General features: G+C 43.6%; 1 pseudogene; it reads left to right on the plus strand.

Moving 5' to 3' along the window:
• Positions 1–3,185: 3,185 nt before the first annotated feature.
• On the plus strand, positions 3,186–4,973 carry LOC147717855 (uncharacterized; annotated as a pseudogene).
• Positions 4,974–6,394: the final 1,421 nt, after the last annotated feature.

Here is a 6,394-nt window from a genome sequence, read left to right on the forward strand (position 1 = left end):
TGATCTCCATTCCACACCATCACAATATCATCAATAAACCGCAATCACTGTGCGGTGTGCAATTTAAAGTGGTTCGATTTGTTAAAGATGCATTGGTTCTTGAAACAATCCATTACAAGATCTGCTATTTGCAGGGCGAAACAACATCCCATAGCCACCCCATGAGGTCATCCTTAAATGCAAAAAAGTTATTCCTGAGGCATAAGCCAGCCAACGCCGCTATCAATTCTGTGGCACCTCATGCGGCAGCTCTCTCTTATCTAGAACTATAGTCAACAACACTAGTGCTTCTTCCTGCAAAATGTTTGTATATAGGCTTTCAATGCCAAAAGAGACCAACAGTTGTTTAGCCCTGTAAAATGTTGAATTTTCCACTTTATCAATAAGATCCATCGTGTCTCTAATGTATGCTTTAGTTTCAATGACGAAAGGTTTTAAGAAAAAATCAATGTATTTGGCCACCGGTTCTAGGAGTGAACCACGTGCAGATATAATAGGCCTACCAGGTGGTTGTTCACTATTTTTGTGGCTTTTTGGTAGGACATATACATTGAGTGTTTTCTGAGTGGTGTTGTTCAAGCATTCATATTCTTTTTTACAAATAAACCCTCCTTCCAACGCTTCTGTAGTCAAATGTAAGATTTGGGCTTGTAAGCGCGGCGTGGGATTGTCTGTAATGGAGCGTTAATGTTCTCTGTTATTGAGTTGCCTCATTATTTCATTTGACTAGGGTGAACATCATCATTTTGGGGTTTTCCTCTGAGGGCTAAAATGTAAATTTAAAAAATCAAAAATTGCCCACCTCAATGTCCTATTTTTAGGATATGAGCTCTCGGGGGAAGGTAAAAGTCTAGCAGCTAATTATTTAGACTGATGTGCACTGCTCCAACCTCCTAAGACTCTGAAAAACCTACAATCAATTTTAGGTTTCCTAAATTTTGGCAGAACATACATTTTAGATTATGCAGAGAAATTAAAACCTTTCTATGACTTATTTAGACCTGACTTCTCAGTTCGACATTGGACACAGCAACATACATAAATTCTTCGTTCCCTACAAGCTAACAGGATGGCTTCCAAACACTTAAACACACGTGTAAACACTACGAATTTGGTGATCCGTGTAATAGCGGGTCAATCCGGGTACACCTACCAGAAACTGTACCCATTGCATACAAATCTCATTTGTACAAAAACGCTGAAATGTGTTTTGCATCAACTGAAAAAAAATTGACAGCAGTACAGACTGCTGTCATAAGAGAAAGAGCACTGGCTCAGGGGAAACAAATAATAGTTGCCGTGACTCCAGTACCAACCTTAGAGGCTGTTCCAAAAGCAAGCATTCCTAACGCAAATGCACATCATCCAAGATGGATACAATGGGGATGTTTTCTCACTGCAACAGATGTAGACTACAAATTTAATTCTACATTAAAAACTCAAGCATTTCTGTAGTATGAACAAGAATATCCTCTTCCAAATGAAAAAAATGCCTCTAGATCAGTATGAATACATAATTTACACTGATGGTTCTGCCTTGCCAGTCATAGGAAGTAAACGGCAATACAGTGCTGCATGCGCTATTGTGAAAAGACATATGTGGGACTGTTAGTTCCGTACCGGCAATACGCAGACGCAGTCTCTAAGAGATTGCATAGCACAGCTGGCAGAACTAAAAGCCTTAATACTGGCACTAGAAAATACAGATCGAGAATTCCCCACACTAAGGGGCTGATTATGATGGCGGACGGACCTGAGTCCGTCGGCCACCATAGAGTAGGAGGGACCGTCCGCAGGGGCTGCGGAGGTCCCTCCGTGCAGATTAGGAAGTGACCGCCAGGGAGGCGGTCACATCCTCAATCTTTAACATTGCGGCGGGTGCAGCTTCAAGCTGCACCCGCCGCAATGTTAAAAATGCATGCACGCCATTTGCGTGCACAAAGCAGCAGGCACCGCGCGGTGCCTGTTGCTTTGTCCAGGCAAATGTGCACCCCCACCCCCTGTCACCAAGGGGGCCCGCAACAGGCCCCCGAAGTCAATCTCCGTATGCTTTTCCACGGCGGGAAAGCCGCCGTGGAAAAGCATATGTTTTCCGCTATCCTAATATGGCTGGCGGTGTATGATAGACACCGCCAGCCATGTTAGAGCTTTTCCGCCGCGGTCGGAAGGCGACCACGGCGGAAAAGCTGCGGACGGATTTTGAGACCCACCGCCATCCTAATTTGGCTGTGGGTCTTCTGTGCCTCCGCAGCGGTTTTCCCGCATCCTCCAGGCCGGCGGTGGCTTCCGCCGGCCCGGAGGATGCGGGAAAATCACTATCCTAATGAGCCCCTATTTGTGTGCAATTCATTTTATTGTGTCCAGTCTTACAATGAATATCTTCACTATTGGGGCCAGAATGAAATAAAATGAAATGAAATACCAGTATTTGTAAAGCATACAGCTATCTCCTAACTGGTGTCCCGGCGCTCGGGGCCCTCGGGAAGATTAAGTGAGCTATTGCCCAGAGTCACATGGTGCTGGGCTAACCTGCCGCCGGCTCCGGGGATCAAACCATGAACCCCGTAGTCCATAGTCAGGCACCCTGGCCGCTACACCACTCCTCTTGAATTTAGAGATTCAAAAGGTTGCACACTAAAGCACCAGTTGCACAAGTGGCAGTATCATGGTTGAATAAAAGATGTGGCTTTCCAATCACATACTCTGATCAAATATTGTCAACAAGAAGGGTGAACTGGATTGGCCCGTCCAGAAAGACAGTTAGTGGGGATTGTATTATTGTTAATTTTAAGCATCCCCAACACGTTGCGACAATCTTATTAAGAGCGGCCTCCTTAGTTTACAATGTGAACAGTGTATGTGTACGCCCACTTGGTTATTTAAACACTCATCTAATTAAAGCCCCTCCTAATCCTAGGAAAATTAGACCATTTATTCCTATTCAGCCTCCGGCCCCGGAAGTAACATATCTGTATAATGTTGATAACCACTGTATGAATGGGTTCAATGTTGCAACGCAGAATAGATTTGATTTACTCTTGGGTCTGGAATCGTGCGATTGACGTGAGGAATCCGAGAGACAGGGAAAGGAGAGATTGGCTGAAGTGGGATGTACGGAGTACCCACGGGTAAAAATGAGTCAAAACAATGCAATCTCTTGGAACATTGCGGGATTGGGTGCTAAAATGGAGGACTGCAATTGGATTAGGTATATTAAGCAGTATCAGATTATCTGTTTGCAGGAGACCTGGTCAGTTGAATGTGACCATTTCCTTGAAGGGTATAAGGCATTCTATGTCCCTGCAATAGCAACAACTAGGGGAAGACCTAAGGGGGGAATAGTCATGTTCATTTCTGTTGCACTATCTTGTAAAGTACGTAGAGTCTTAACAAGCAATTCTGGAATTATTGGTTTAATTTTAACTGGAGAAAACTGTTCGGCCGGTTTGGTCAATTTTTATAACGCTGTCAATCCATGCTCAGTTTCGAGTCAAATATCAGCACTGAATGTTTTTATCAGTAATTCAATGAAGGTTTGCCTCCACAATCTCATGATCATGGGTGATTTTAATGTTCACCCTTGTGATGACCCCCTTTTGAAAAGTATTTCGGATTTGCATTGTGCACGATCCGAGGGTTTGCATTTGGAACACACGATAGAGGGGGAACTCTTTAATGATCTATTGAATGATCTGGATTTGACGCTGACCATGGCATTGTTGGATCCTACCAAATGTTTTGAGACCCCGACTTTTAAGGGGCATGGGAGGGGAACTTTCATTGATTATGTATTACTTACACCTCCAATGCAGTCCTTTGTGGATTCTTTCACTATCGAAGAAAGTGAATATAGTGATCATAACCCGCTCACTGTTCACCTGAGGGGTCCATGGATAGCTAAAGAAGGACCAAATCACATCACTGGTAGGGTGAGCACAACTGATGGAAGAGGCCGACTAAGATGGTCTAGATCAGCCCAGATCTGCTGTACAAAGACATTAAAACCATTTGTGCATTTGAATTTATGGTTTGCACTCAAGAAGGGTCACAGCCGAGTAAGGTCCTCAGTGCCTTCCAAAGTCTATCGGACAAGGTCTCCCAGCTGCAGTCGGCCCCAGCAAAGAATTTAGAGAATGTGGGACCGAAATGGATTAACCATGATTGCTCTAAAGCAGCAAGAAATCTAAGGTTGGCACTGGTAGCTAAACCAAGAATAAAGGCGACAGTTCAACTGTGCCGGAAAGAATACAAATCTACCATTGCCAAACATAAGGAATCCCTAAGAGAAGAGGCATGGAGTGAGATCCTTGATCCCACTACCTTGCGGTGTAGCTCCAGATTCTGGGCGGTAATGAAGAAATCTTTCTTGGTCCAGGAGCCGGGTAATGGTTTGGAATGCTACATACCAAAGGAGGAGTGGGAAGCACACTTCAAGCAATTATATTGCTGCTCGATGGATGAAACTTCCAACCCTGCCCCTTGCAACAATGGTGAAATAATTAGTTTTGATAGAGGTGAAGTTAGTGAGGGTATTGTAGGACTAACAGCCGGGAAAGCTTCCGGTCCCGATGGGATTCCTCCAGACTTATTTAAGTCTGAGCCAAATTTTTGGGCACCCTTATTAGACTCTGTCTTTAATGCTGCTGTGAAAAATGGTTGTCCACAATCATGGGGGGTCTCTATGATTGTCCCGGTTTTCAAGAAGGAGGACAAAGGTAGCCCACATTGCTATAGACCAATTTCACTAATAGACTCTATGGTTAAAATAGTAGGAAGAATCCTACTGCAGAGACTTTCAGACTGGGCGATGGAAAACAACATCATGTCCATCTCCCAGTATGGTTTCTGCAGTGGCCGTTCAACAGTAACTCAGTGCCTTAACCTCTTTTTAATATTAAGTAAGTACACTGTTTCTCAAAGGAGTACTATCCACCTCGCCTTCATGGACTTGTCCTCAGCTTTCGACTGTGTAAACAGAGGAAAGTTGTGGCAGTCCATGAGGGTGAAGGGTGTAGATAGTGGAATTGTTAATTTTCTTGCAATACTAGAGCAAATGTGAGATATTCTCAAGATCTGAGTATAACAAATAATTTTGACATTAGAAAGGGTGTCCGCCAAGGATGTATCTTGGCCCCCTTCCTTTTTAATTTTTATATTAATGAGCTAGATAGCGTGTTGCAGAATGTACCGGCTGACTGTCCCAGAGTAGGCAGGCGGGGAATTCCTGTACTTTTATACGCAGATGATGCGGTTTTAATTTCCAGAACTGAGAGGGGTCTTCAGGCTCTCTTAAATGCTTTTAAACTGTTTATGACGGAAAGAGACCTTTTGGTCACCAATTCGAAATCATTTGTTCTGCAAGTTGGCCAACAACCAAGAAGGAACTTTCCATTTAAAATTGATGAAGTAGTAATCCCCATATCAAAAACGTTCTCGTATCTTGGGGTTCTTTTTGATACTGAACTTAATTGGGGTCCTCATCTTGCAAAAAAGAAAGGGGAACTGGCCAGGGTCAATGCTTCCATTTTTAATTTTGCATCGAAACTGGGAAAAAAAAACTACCAGTGCCATGTTGAAACTTTATAATGCAAAATCAGTGGCAACTGCTATATATGGTAGTGAAATTTGGGGGTATGTTGCCGGTAAACAACTGCAGATTGCTGAAAATTTCTTCATGAAGCGCCTCCTGTGCGTCCCTGCAGGTACGTCCAATCTTGCAGTACATGAAGAGCTAGGGACGCAATATCTAAGTGACACTTTTTCCTTACGCCCGTTGACCTGTTGGTTAAAACTGTGGTTGAATCAGGATATACCACTGACACATCTGATTGTGAGGGATTATTTGATCCAGGATAAGGCAATGGGCACCCCATGGATAAAATACCTGAAATCCAGCTTTGCTAGGCTTGGCCGTCTGGATCTGTTTGAACATCCAAGTCGGATTGTAAAAGGGGATCTGGAGTTAACTAAACGGGCCTTCCTTATGGACAGGAAGACCCAGAGGGAAGGTGTGGAGCTCCAGAAACAAAGTGCGAGAAAATTTGTCATGCTGAAAACGTGTGAAACTACAGAGCCATATTTAAACAAAAGACAGAAGCAATCAGCAGCTGACCAGGGTTTCGCACATCCACTTCGTCTGTTTCAAAATTATTAGGCGGTGCGGCTACTCTCACCATCCGCTGCCAAGGATGTATATCAGACCAATGGTTGTATAAGAGCAGAGAGGCGCACACGGTGAAGTCAATAATGTAAAAGAGTCCAAAAACAAGTTGTAGATCTTCAGTTCTTATTTATGAAAGTATTCTTTATTTTCATGTACAGCGGCACAGCCAACGCGTTTCATTCCCTATTCGTGCCTTGGGAATTTCATCAGGGCATGTATAAACAGTTAATC

The sequence above is a fragment of the Lissotriton vulgaris genome, chromosome 5 (assembly GCF_964263255.1).
Source record: "Lissotriton vulgaris chromosome 5, aLisVul1.2, whole genome shotgun sequence".
Taxonomy (NCBI): Eukaryota; Metazoa; Chordata; class Amphibia; order Caudata; family Salamandridae; genus Lissotriton; species Lissotriton vulgaris.